The sequence below is a fragment of the Pezoporus occidentalis genome, unplaced genomic scaffold, assembly GCF_034315485.1.
Source record: "Pezoporus occidentalis ecotype Australia unplaced genomic scaffold, CSIRO_AGI_Poc_V1 ctg4, whole genome shotgun sequence".
NCBI classification, from domain to species: domain Eukaryota; kingdom Metazoa; phylum Chordata; class Aves; order Psittaciformes; family Psittacidae; genus Pezoporus; species Pezoporus occidentalis.
This window is the reverse complement of record NW_026915724.1, coordinates 3,257,467-3,271,553: the sequence shown is the minus strand read 5'-3', so window position 1 is coordinate 3,271,553 and position 14,087 is coordinate 3,257,467. Positions and strand designations below refer to the sequence as shown.

The window sequence follows — 14,087 nt, the reverse complement described above, 5'->3', positions numbered from 1 at the left end:
CCCCATGTCCATCTCCCCTGTTCACAGTCTACAGTATTTTGGGACTGGGACCATGCCAGGGACCTGTGCATGCCAGTGCCCCACCGGTCTTCTTCTGGCTCTCAGGTGCTGGGGTACAAGGCATTAGTTTCACCCCTCAGCTCCACCTTCCCTTCCAGGCCATACAGTGCTCACATGCTCAAGACAGCATGTGACAACGGTGCTTTCTTTAAAAGGTTACAGTTTGGTTAGATCTGAGATTTTCACAGGGCTGACAAAGGCAAAGCCATGACTCATAAGTCACTCTTCTTCCTCAGTGCCTATCTCCAGTGCTTCCCACACTGCCATCAAACTCCTAGGCTCTGCTTCAAAGGGAGGGACACGGAGCATTTCCAAAAAAGGTTCTTTAAAAGAAGAGAAATAACTTTTTCTACATATTCTTACAGATAGCTAAATAATTTTGGCAGGGAAACAAATTAAACTACACGCAACTGCCTACCCCAGAGGCTTTGCAGAGTTATAAAAAAACTCCAACCAACATCCTATGCTGAGAAGTATCAGGGCATCCTTCCTTACTGCAATTTCTGGCACTTGCCTTTCAGCCCATAATATCCTAAGTCACTCAGTATACTGAAATGAGAACTGTGCAAATATTAACACCTGAGACCAGTGGTCAAACTGAGAAGCATTGGCTGCAGACGGACAGTGCCAGAGTGAACGCCATGGAAGTTGTCTTTGTCTTCACCGCCAGTTTTATTGCATGCCTACAAGCAATGTTCAAACAGCATAAAATCATAGAATGGTTTGGGTTGGAAGGGACCTTAAAGTTCAACTAGCTCCAACCCCTGTATCGTAGGCAGGGACACCTTCCATTTGCTCAAAGCTCCGTCCTACCTGGCCTTGAATGCTGCCAGGGATGGGGCATCCACAGCTTCTCTGGGCAATCTGTGCCAGTGTCTCACCACCCTCACAGCAAAGAATTTCTTCCTAATATCTAACCTACCTTCGTTCATTTTAAAGCCATTTCCCATTGTCTTGTCACTAATCTGGAAATGCCATTATAAAAAGTCACTTCTTACAGCTCCCCTTTAGGTACTGGAAGACTGTTATAAGGTTTCCCGGAGCCTCCTCCAGGCTGAACAAACCCAACTCTCTCAGCCTGTCTTCACAGGAGAGGTGCTCAAGCCCTCTGATCATCTTTGTGGCTTCCTCTGGACTTGTTCTAACATTAGGTGACAGCACACAGTCCAGCTAGCATTCCTTCAGGTGCCATCATTTTAATCCTAGAGGTACTAATGCTTGCCTGAAACTCTACAGCTGCTCAGGAAACACTTCTAGGTCACGAAAACCTGAAGTAAAATAGGTTAGCTTCATTCCCAATAAAGGCCACACACAGCTAACAGAGCTAATTTAAGCACATCCATTTGACTTCCCATTTCCACTAAATGAGGAGCAGTCATGTATCAGTTACAAAGAGGGAGGGTAACTTCTTACAAGACTACTGCTTGTGGATCATCTGCCCCTGCCCAGAGAGGAAAAAATCTTCTTGTATGAAACCCTGGGAAAATTTTTCTTTCCTTTTCTCCATTTAGTTACTTACCTCAGCATGAAAAACACACTGTCAAGTAATATACAGAAAGAAGAAAACCTCTCAAAACAAACACATTCTTTTAGAACAAAATCCAATTTACAGGGTTTTTTTACTGATCTCTTAATAGCAAACAACAACAATTTCCCAATGGCTATTATAAATACTTCTGTACAGGCATGGTCCAGAAGAGGAGACCAAGAAAAGAGAAAAGCAGTATCACATGCTCATGGATGGATCCAAATTATTATTATTACTGGATTAAATGCACTATGATGTTTTTTTTTCAATAAGAAATAATTATTTCCAAGGAATGGCTAACTATTCCTGTGAGATCATATTTTGTCTAGAGACATCTGATGTACCTAATTTTCAAAAAGCAGTTACTAACTATGGCAAAAGATGTACGCGACCCACATGCTAACTCCTAGAACATCCATGTTTATTTTTACAAAAATAAATTGAGAAGCTTCAAATCCAGTGTGTAAAACTAACAAAGCATTAAAAGCACAATTCCTATTTCAAAAATTACTAAGAAATAATTTTATCATACCTTCAATTAAATTTAAGTAGAGAGACTGGCTATCAAGCATCTATAATAGCTAGATTATTTTCTTTGAGGTCAGAATAATTTTCTGATCACTAGTTCCAGTAAAGATGAAAAATATAATTAGGTTGAATGAAACTTCAGTACTTTAACGTTCAACCATGGAAACCACATGAAACTTCTTCTTTAAAAAAGAGAGCAGAATTTCATGCACTATTTCACTTGGCAGAGTATAACATATTTGCTGTCAGCAAAGGACTTTTTTCAATGAAGGAAAAGGAAAAGAAACTATTTCCATTCATACAGCATTGCCCAACTGATCAGAAGTATGAGACACTGGCAGCTCTCTTTCGACTGTAAGCAACTGATAGATTCAGTTCCTAAAGACCGCTATATAGTGTTCCTAAAAACTCATGTGAAATCCAGCAGATCTCCAAAAATTATATCTGTTTGTTTCACATTACCTAATCTGATTATTTTGTCATCACAATTAATACTTATGGGCTAAAACTACATCGAGTAGGAAAGCTTTAATGTAAAGTAAGTCATAAAACACTGATAATGGGAATGCTTGAAAAGGCTCTAGGACTGCATGTATTTATATAAGATTTGTGAATATATAAGCACCCTGTTATATACATCAGGAAAAAGGTGAGGCTCAATGCAGTGAACTAATCATCAAAAAGACTAATCATCCTTAGGACAAGTGTATTCTCACAAGGACTTAAGCCAGCTAGCTGAAATGTATTGAACATCTTACCCAACAGCAAAGATTCATCCAAGACCATTAATTCATTGATTCATTGTAACAAGATTCCTTTTTTTTTTGTTTCCCTAAGTTGTATTTTTCAAGTAAGAATTACACCCTGAACATCTTCAGGAAATTTTTATTTCTAATACAGTTATCACAAAAGCCACACCAAAGACTGAATATGCTATGATCAGCGTACTGGCATAATTTGATGAGGGATTCTTCTCTACATAGTAAAATTAATTCTGTTATTAATAAGTTTGTCTAGGGATGTTCTTTAAATCATCACAAGGAACATAATTTCCTACAAAACTAGAACTTTCAATCATCAAAATCTCCAAATCATAGAATACTTAGGGTTGGAAATAACCTTCAGATCATCTAGTTCCAACCCCCCTGCCATAGGCAGGGACACACTTCACTAAGTGACACCCAAGGCTTTGTCTAACCTGGCCTTGAACACCGCCAGGGATGGAGCATTCACAACTTCCCTGGGTAACCCATGCAAGTGCCTCACCACCCTTATAGTAAAGAACTTCTTCCTTATATCCAACCTAAACTTCCCCTGTTTAAGTTTTAACCCATTACCCCTTGTCCTAGCGCTACAGTCTCTAATGCAGAGTCCCTCCCCAGCATCATTAAAGGGCCCCCTTCAGATACTGGAAGGCTGCTATGAGGTCTCCACGCAGCCTTCTCTTCTCCAGGCTGAACAGCCCCAACTTTCTCAGCCTGTCCTAATACGGGAGGTGCTCCAGTCCCCTGATCATCCTCGTGGCACCCCTCTGGACTTGTTCCAACAGTTCCATGTCCTTTTTATGTTGAGGACACCATAATTGCACACAATACTCCAAGTGAGGTCTCATGAGACCAGAGTAGAGGGGCAGGATCATCTCCTTTGACCTGCTGGTCATGCTCCTTTTGGTGCAGCCCAGGATATGGTTGGCTTTCTGGGCTGCAAGCGCACACTGCAGCTGGCTCATGTTCATTTTCTCATTGACCAACACCCCCAAGTCCTCCTCTGCAGGGCTGCTCTGAATCTCTTCTCTGCCCAACCTGAAGCTGTGCCTGGGACTGCTCCCACCCAGGTGTAGGACTTTGTACTTGGCATGGTTAAACTCCATCATTGGCATCATTAAACTTCATCAGCCCACCTTACAAGCGTGTCAAGGTCCCTCTGGATGGCATTCCTTCCTTCCAGCATATCAACTGAACCACACAGCTTGGTGTCGTCGGCAAACTTGCTGAGGGCGCACTCAATCCCATTGTCCATGTCAGCGACAAAGATGTTAAACAAGACCGGTCCCAACACAGATCCCTGAGGGACACCACTTATTACTGGTCTCCAGCTGGACATTGAGCCATTGACCACAACTCTTTGTGTGCAGCCATCCAGCCAGTTCTTTATCCACCGAGTGGTCCATCTGTCAAATTGATGTCACTCCAATTTAGAGACAAGGATGTCGTGTGGGACAGTGTCAAATGCTTTACACAAGTCCAGGCAGATGACATCAACTGCTCTGCCCCTGTCCACCAGTTCTGTAGCCCCATCACAGAAGGCCACCAAATTGGTCAGGCAGGATTTCCCCTCAGTGAAGCCCTGCTGGCTGTCACCAAACACCTTGTTGATTTTCATGTGCCTTAGCATGCCTTCCAGGAGAATCTGCTCCAAGATTTTGCCAGGCACAGAGGTGAGATTGACTGGTCTGTAATTCCCTGGGTCATCCATTTTCCCCATCTTGAAAATGGGGGTTATATTTCCCTTTTTCCACTCGTCGGGAACTTCACCCGACTGCCATGATTTTTCAAATATGATGGACAGTGGCTTAGCAACTTCATTTGCCAGCTCCTTCAGGACTCGCAGATGGATTTCATCAGGTCCCATGGACTTGTGCATATTCAGGTTCTTAAGATGGTCTCGAAGCAGATCCTCTCCTACAGTGGGCCTAGGGTCTTCATTCTCACAGTCCCTGCATCTGCCTTCCAAGACTTGGGTGGTGTGGTCACAGCCTTTGCCAGTGAAGACTGAGGCAAAGAAGTCATTCAGAACCTCAGCCTTCTCCAAATCCTGTGTAGCCAGTTCTCCTGAGAGCTTCTGGAGAGGGTCTACGTTGTCCCTAGTCTGTCTTTTATTCATTATGCACCTATAGAATCCCTTTCTGTTATCCTTAACATCCCTAATCAAGTTTAATACTAACTGGGCCTTAGCTTTCCTAACCTGGTCCCTAGCTTCCCAGACAACATCCCTGTATTCTTACGAAGCCGCCTGTCCTTGCTTCCACCTTTTATAAGCCTCTTTTTTTCCTTCAAAGTTTCCTCAGGAGCTCCTTATCCATCCAAGGAGCTCTCCTGGCCCTCCTGCTGCACTTCCTTCTAGTTGAGATGCAACACTCCTGAGCTTGTAGCAGGTGATCCTTGAATATCAACCAAGAGTCTTGGGCCTCCCTGCCCTCTAGGGCTATATCCCATGGAACCTTACTAAGCAGGTTCCTGAAGAGACCAAATTCTGCTCTCTTGAAGTCCAGGGCAGTGAGCTTGCTGCACACTTTTCTCACTGTCCTGAGGATCTCAAATTCGACCATATCATTATCTCTGCAACCAAGGCTGCCCTGGAGCGTCACATTTCCAACAAGCCCTTCCCTGTTGGGGAGCATGAGGTCAAGCATGGCACCTCTCCTTGTTGGCTCCTCTATTACTTTCTCGTTCTGATTTCAAGAAGTATCTGAAAGAATTGCAGAGTACAACTACTGCTACATTAGCATCAACACAAAAAACTAGTTCAGGCACTGATCAACATGTATAGTGTAGTTTACTCTTTTATTTCAATCTGTTCAAATAATATAATACAACGAGTTCAGTATAAAACATTATGGTTCTTAGCCAAATAAACAGACTCCCACACTCAGGTTACTGCTCCACAATACATTGAACACAGCTGCTCACAGCTTGTCCTCACACTGAAAAGTAGATTGAAATGGAATAAAAACCTTATACCTATACCCCATTGATTTTATTGACTTGGGGCATAATATAAAAAAAAATAAATTTAAAGAAATCTTGAGTTACCAATACTGACAACAGCACCTACAACTTCCTACTGCTGGGGCACAGCATCCTTAATTTTATGGCTCATCATCGTATAAAAAGAAGCCTGTGTTTTGTAAGCCAAGTCTGATGCAATAAACACGCACAACACCAACTCTCTACTGCTAACCCATTCCTCATTGCAAGTCCAAGGGAATTTAGCTTCAGTTAAATATTTTTAAGCTTGAAAGCATCTTCCATTCTTTACCAAGCACCTAGGGAAACACTGAGTACAAAATGAGTCAAAGTATCACAGCTTTATGGGCATCAGCTACTGTGCCCCACTGACTTTCTTAGGTCAGTTTCCAGCACCTTAAGCGCTGTTGTGACTGACCTGAAGTTGGTCATTTCATAAGCACTTATTTTAGACCAGTATTTAAACTCACCCCACTTCATGCACTTTGAGAATGTTTATCTTAGTTTATGAATGACAATGCCAAAAATAGCTACAAAGCTAGTAAAGGTTATATAGTAGTACGTTATCCATATGGTATCAACTAAAATAAATACAGTTATAGTCTGTTAAGTTTTCAAAATAATGCACTCGAGTCTCAGATTTGTGAAAAACTGAAGTTATATACTTATGTGTGGGTTTGTTGTTTGGTGTTTCTTTTAATTAAATCACAGAGTTATAAAATCAAAACTGAGTTAACAGCACATACATAAGGATATATTGCATAAAAGCTAACAGAAAGTCCTTTGAATAAATGCAAATACACCTGTAGTACTTTCTGGCCACTGAACTAGCTCTTAGGACATATGTCAGAGTGAAGATGACTCCTGGCACACATTTGGCAGTACTGTACCAAAGCAAACCCTTTAAAGTTATCCCACTCTTATTATCATGGCCAGGAATACGCTGTGTCCATTTGTTTTTGTGAGTTAACCCCCTTTTGCTATAGGGTTTTATGACTAGTTTTAAATTATGCTTTAGTTTTCATCTCGCAACTTTCAGAAATCCAAAAATACATGATGAAATTCATACATTTGCCAAAGACATAAGACAGTTCTCCAGAGAGCACAGGATTAAAAAAAATTAAAACTGACAAATTTTATTGCTCCCAAACATACAAAATGTATGCAATGCACAGGTTCCTTAGTATAATAACGATCATTAAATTTTATTATAGTTTGTGCCTCATTTGTGAGACTCTTTGAATAAAATGTCCTCTTTTTTTACACCATCTTGCTACTCGAGTAGTGTGCTTAGCTTTAGAAATTGTAGGTTTTGAGCCCAAAAACCATGATGAGAAGGAGTAGAGCATATTTTCTGACAGATACTATGTGAGCAAATGAGGGTTTGGTGCCTCAAAGCTTGACAGCTCTGATCTAATATGCTGATTTCTCCTCTGCTCCCTGGGCTACATGTGTAAAACTTAATAATCTGCATTTTGAGATCTCGTGTTTGAACCCACAAATCTTTCCTTTCATGGAAATACCCCAAACACCACCATGTTATTCTGGACAGAAGTGTCTAAAGTGTGCTGTTACGGCAGGGTGCTAAGCCAACCTAACAGCTAACTATTAAAAGGTTTTTGTGTTCCAATCCCTTCCCTTGCATCCATCCTATCCTTTAGTAAACCTGCTCAGTTCACTAATTTGGCATAAAACCATTTACTTTTTTCCTAAAATTAATGAATTAAACCAGTTCATAAAGGGGTGAGAAAAGTTTTACAGACAGCAACATGGAGAAACAACCTGGCCAACAACCTGGCCAAGACTGTGGACAAGATAACAAGAAAAAAGACTTTGATTTCCAGAAGTAACCAGTTTTCTTCCTCTACCAGATTATGTTAATTTATCCTGCACACCAAACCTTCTCATTCAGCTGTTGATGCTTCTCCAGTTTGCATAGATAGATCAATACTTGCTAGCCCAAAGACTATGTTTGCTGTCAGGTGAGTGCACCTGACTAAGCTAAACAGCCCCTCTAAAACAGATATCTCTACTGCCCAATAACTATTGCCATCTCCTGCTTCCCTCCTACTGAGTGTGAAGAATCTCTGAATACCCGAAACAGCAGTTTCCAAACCATAATCCATGGTTGATAGCCACAGTAAGTGGTCTATAGCTAGTCTGGCAGAACTGTATCATACACCATAAACATAAATTCCTAAAATTCACCAGGTTACAGCAGTAGCCAGCAAGAAAGTTTTGGACGGGACGGGACGGGGGAGGACGACAACACCCTCAGAAACTTATGGATGCACCTAGTGATAAAGCTTGCCTGGTCTGTGTCCTTGTGCATGAACTGAAAAAAAAACCCAGTACAGCTGATGGCCAGGGCAATCCTCAATCTATGGCCTCAGTGGTACTGCTCTTCTCTGCAGACAGTGAGGCTGGTCACCATGAACACCACACACTTAATACACTTCAAACTAGATAGTGCAGCAGTTATGGAAGTATTTGTAAGTCTTTCAGCAAAGAGGAAAAAAACTACAGTAACTTCAGTATTTTGGTTTAAACTGGGCTGCCTGGTTTCTATTATTTTTGGATTTCTTGCCAAGCATCTTTTTTCCTTCCTTTACGCCAACTCACCAGCAACTCACTGTGTAATTCATGAAGCAACAGCTTCTTTATCACATAATCTCTCCAAACGTGAAATGGTTTTAATACTTACCTTCAGTGGCAGTTACAACACAGAAACAGAGAATTATTATACATTAATCCCCTGAATTTCTGAATCAAAAAGAATGTACAGCATCTAAATACAAGGTTAAAATTAAATAATTCTACTCAGTTTACTAAAAAATAAGGTAGCCCATACTATGTATATGCATTTATATAGATATACACACATGCGTATATATAAAACTACAAAATATAGCTATATATTTACATCTGTTATACAATAGATAGCATACATATATATATATATAATTTCTACTTCTGGCTAAGAAAAAAGAAAAAAAAAAAAAGCCCCACAGTTGCTACTGGTTTGTTCAAAAAATCAAGCCAGCTCTGATTTTATGACTAAATTTCATGACTCATTTTCTTCTTTGGTGCTAGGATCTTTCTGCAGACATCCCCAAAAATGAGGGAACTGCTTTTGTTTCTGCTGAATACAAATGGAATAAACTGTATCTCTCACAAGAGAGAGAATATTTTAATTGTTTCAAGTGCTCCTGAAGCGCAAGTGGAAGCAAATGGAAAAGCTGCCGTATCTACAGCCTAGTGCAACTGCAGTCCACAGCTTTCACCAAGTTAAAGTAACGCTCTCATGCAAGGTAGGGTGCAAAGAAACCATCGCACCTCTTCAGAGCACCCTGAACACCCCCACACCACATTTCCGTCCTCCTCTATTTCCCAGACTTTTGACCCACCTCATCCGCTCCTTGAGTCACATGAGCACTCCTCCTCCCTTCAGCCACTCTTTGGGAAGCTAAGGGCCTTTTACCTGACTGCTACCCAACTGGTTTGTAACCAGGCAGGCCAGTTTTACTGCTGCCTTAATGACTGCAAACAAGATGACTGAATTTTCCAGTTTTCCAAGTGGCCACTCCACCAGGGGCTGTGTGGAAACGCAGATGCACATGCCTGGCCACAGCCCTACAGGCCTGCAACCCTTGCACCACATCTGTGCAGTACTCTTGGCATGGCTCATGCCACTGCACGCACACAGAGCATTGAGCATGCAACCAGTAATCTTCAGATGCGTTTTTCTTTTTAATAACTGGCCAGTTGGCATGCCTAACTATCTGTTTTTCTCCTCTTGCAGGATGATCAGCCTCCCATTCCTACCAATAGCCTGCAAGAGGTTTTGTAAATCATCCTTTGGTAACACTAGGGCTTCCCACACCAAATTTCTTCTATGTCCTCTTTCATCCCACTTCCCATGCACCCCAAATCCTCATTCCAATATATCTTTCTTCTGTGCAGGAGGCAGATCTTTCAAAGTGCCAACTTTTTGAGCTGCTCTAGGGAGGATGGTAGAGAGGGAGCTGAGGATATTATCCTGGAAGGTGTTAATGGCCACCATCAAATGATTCTTTGATCTCCAAGCAATTACAGAGCTGGGCCTGCTAACCAGATGCAAAGGGCTCTCCTCTTTCCCCTATTCTTCCTTCTGCATCCCAGACGGACAGAAATGCCATCAACTTGAGAGCAAGGCCCTATAAACCAATTACAGGTTTATTTTGAGTTTAAAAAGAAGAAAATGACTATTTTGCTTTCATAAGAGATGTCAGAAATGAGTCTGCAAACTCTGAAAGAGACTTTGGTAACAACCCCTGTCTGCTTAAAAGCTGCCTGAATATATGCAATTTGACTGCAGAAGTTTAACAACCTTTAAGGTTCTTAGAAGTTCTTATCACAATCATATATAATAATAAAGAATTCTTTTAAAGCATATGAGATTGTTTTACAGCTTTCTGCTAATTAGTACTGCTTTTATTATATAGGGCAAGAAAATGACAATTTTTTCCTACACTGGCAGTGAACAGCCAATTCAATAAGCTGCATTTTTGTTTTCTGTGACAGGACAGTGGAAAAATCTCTTTCATTTATTAGGTCTACAGAGAACAAAGCTGGCCGGGTGTCAGCTTTGTAAAAGCCCAGATCCGTTCAGCCATGTGTAGATTCCACAATTCTTTACAACCTGTTACCAGTATCAACTTCACAAGAGATGAACCTTTGGTGTCTTCCAGTTAAGTGTTACTGCAACCCTTTTTAAAAGAGAGCAAAAACCTGAACTGACAGTTCAATACAGGGGAAAGAACAACCAAGCAGTGGCAGTGCCAAATTAAATTCTTCTTAAAATCAAAGATATCTTCCCCCCGCCTCCCCACCTCCAGATGAGCTTTGCATAAAGATATAAAACAAGATCTCCTACAATGGTGGATGAACAAGCTGGATAACTATTTAAATTTTAATAACTCTTCTCCAAGCCTCACTGTTGTGCACCCATGCTACTTAAAGTGCCAGTTTCACCACCTCACTCGTGATTGCAGGGTAGCCAGAACTTGTCGTGGGGCAGACAGAGCAAGGCCTTAAGCTGAAAGGGTGCTGATGGCAACCTGATATAGGAGAATGATTTTTTTCTCCAGAAGGACAGGGCTTTCAGGAAGGAAAAAAACCCTACCATGGTGAAGTGATTGACTTGCTTTTAACTGCAACAAAGGTGGGTTCCTAGATGGCTTTGATGAAACGATTAAAATGTTCTGCCTTGGTAAAAAGGTACTTTGCACATTAAATCAGGTGCACGCTGTATTACAACCAGGGAAAAATATTAAACTTCAGTTTTCAGTAAACACACCCAACATCACATTCTTACATTTTCTAGAGCAGAAGTTATGAATAACAGCACCCACAACACTTTTTTATTTCAGACTTTAAAATTGAAAGAATTAATAATTCTGTTCAACTGAAATATTCCTGCTAAACTCCTGGCCCTGTATCTGTCTGTACTGAGAGCACTTGGCTTTAATTGTCCCATTTTTTTACCAATGGATTCTATTGCATTCTTTATGATAAAAAGAACTGCAAACTAACTCACATATGTTTCCCACATTACTAAGTGCTGTAAATAATTAGTTACAACTAATTCTTATGAAACATTCAGTACAATTCGCATAAGCTAAAGGTCTAGTGTCCTCACTCAGTACTAAGTTTGCAATGCTGCAAAAGTGCATCTGACACACACATGAACATCAACAGTCTTAACAACATCCTTCCATGCAAGTTACATATACTTATCAATTCAGATAAGCATGCAAACATGCACATGATTTTCTTCAAAGTTTAATAAAATCTGCAGGGTCTTTAGGTCTCCTGAAAGTAGCTGTGATTTTTATCACCACCACATAAACAGTCCTCTTTAATACTCCTCTCCTCACCATGCAGTCTGCAGATCACACGAGCGCAGAGACTCTGAACTTAAGTTTTATTTGCACAAAAGCACAGGGAACATTACACAGCACTGTTTCTCGTATGGAGGAGAGCAAATCTGTACTCCTCACAAACAGATCTGCCACAATTCAAACTTCAATCATAATTTGCAGATAGCTTGAGGGCCAGGATTAAAAATTTTAGCAGTAAACAAAGCCAACATTTCTGAATACAACATAGAAATATTTTAGCACCATTTTAGGAGTACAATGTACAAAACCGGCTCATCAGCCTTTTAGAAATCTGCTGCAAAACATTCAAACTCTCCTAATCTTTGTCCCTCATTTGAAGCAAAACAGCTTTGTGTTGCCTCTAAAAATAGGGAGGGAGTAGAGGGGGATGGGAAGGGGAGAGAATAAAGAGGATAAGTGGGAGTAAGAACTGATGCACCACACTGGCATTGATTTACAAAAAGACCAGTGAATCGTATTCTTAGACTATGGCTTTCCTATCAAAGTCAAGCACATATGCAATTATCAAATAAAAAGGTCATCCTGTACTTTTTATTTTGTACATGCACATGCAAAGGAAAAAAAGGAAAAGTTTTGTTTCATCTGTTACGAAAACCATCATTCTGCAGTCAACACTTTTAATGAAATACAGGCCAAAGGATTAGTCAGAACAGATTCATGGAAAAACAAAGGAAATCTGTATGCAAATACAAGCCTACCACGTAACTAAACCCAGGAATGAATCCTGCTTGATTGAGTACCTCTGAATACTGTCCTATAAGGGTCCCTGAAATGGCTCGCACTCATCCCCACTCCAGAGTGACTAGCAGCAACTTTAGTAGCCACTGCCCTGGAGAAAACAAACGATACTAATATCATCATTAAAGCAGTGACAAGTATTCTTATTAATAAATGTGTCAGAAATATAGTCCGTGTGTGTTCAAAGTCTTAAGAAGATTATGTTCATATTTTTTTAGGGAAGAAGCAGACATGGACCCAGCAGGGAAGGCTATAGGGAAAGCTACAGGAGAGGTTATTGGGCTCAAGGAAAGGGTGCTGCACAGCTATCGCCCAGCTGGGAAAGACAAGTTATTTGAAAGCTGTGGTGTAACAGACAAGGCAAGAGAGTCAGCCAGTCATGCTTGTTGCAGGAACATTCTGGTGTTGTGATGAGCCAGAGGCTGGCTGATGGACAGGCATGACAACAGAGCATCACCAATGCAGCATCGCAGGCCTCGCCCAGAGAGGCGGAAGCAGCAACCCAATGCTTTCCATGGCTTAACATTAGTCTAATCTCAGCTGGGTCTTTGCATGAGTAAATGACTCTAGGAGTTTTTCTCAGAGGGTTATTTTTAAATACCTGACCATATGAGCTTCCTTGGAATAGGAAAAAAGGGGAGGCAAAACTAAATAGTCATTACATGTATGTTTAAATATAACATTAAAAAACCCACAAGACATTTAAACTGACTAGAAATGTTCACTTTCATTTTAATTTTAAAGCTGGCAATGGACCCGGACCCAGAAAAGGTTATACTCTGACTGAGATGCAGCAGTGTGGAGTTTCTAAACCAGTCTTTTAAAACAGTTCAGAAGAGGGAGAAAAAAAACTTTGCTCAAAATCTCTCCCATAGAAAAGTAGCAATTTGGGTTTGAGTCCTCATTCAGAGATGTGCTAAAGACACCCAGAGCTAGAAGAGAAATCTCAAGTAGGAATGGCAACAGTAGTAAGCGCACAAGAGAATGTGGCTGTACAGAGTTCAGTTAACAGCAGCAACATTAACAAATAAGGTCAGGGAGTTTGACCTTGAGTTTTCTCAATAGTGCTTTCTCTGCAAGAAGCATCTGCACTAATGCCAAAATGTCACTTGTAAGTCTTTATCTATTTCTGCTTCAAAATATAGACATAAACACATCTAGTTTTAGGTAAATAATCTCAAAAGAGGCAGTGGGATGCTCAGAGAACACCTGGTCACAAGCATCAAAGATTATCAAGAGACGAGGCTGAGACCCTGAATGAAAACACACCTAAAGCGACATTCTGGAAATACTGATCTAACAACTGTATTTTTCATGCAGCAATTGTTAACATATTTAGAATTAAATTCTATAACACTACCTAAAATTACAAAGCAAGCAGCTGCTTGAAAACATGCTTTCAACATATAAAGTGTTTGTGTATCAATTAGTCTCAAATCAGCTGTCCCTTACTGTTTACTTGCGATTTTTTTGGCTGTCACTATCAATAATGCATGCAAAAATTTCCATAGTTCTTCCATCATGCTGATTAATTACCCATTTGCT

At 40.7% G+C, this 14,087-nt stretch overlaps 1 protein-coding gene across 9 annotated transcripts in view; it reads right to left on the bottom strand.

The window, feature by feature from the left end:
- The window catches only part of NCOA2 (nuclear receptor coactivator 2), a 194,472-nt gene that overhangs the window by 123,596 nt on the left and 56,789 nt on the right, over positions 1 to 14,087 (bottom strand). The gene's annotated exons all lie outside the window — the stretch shown is intronic.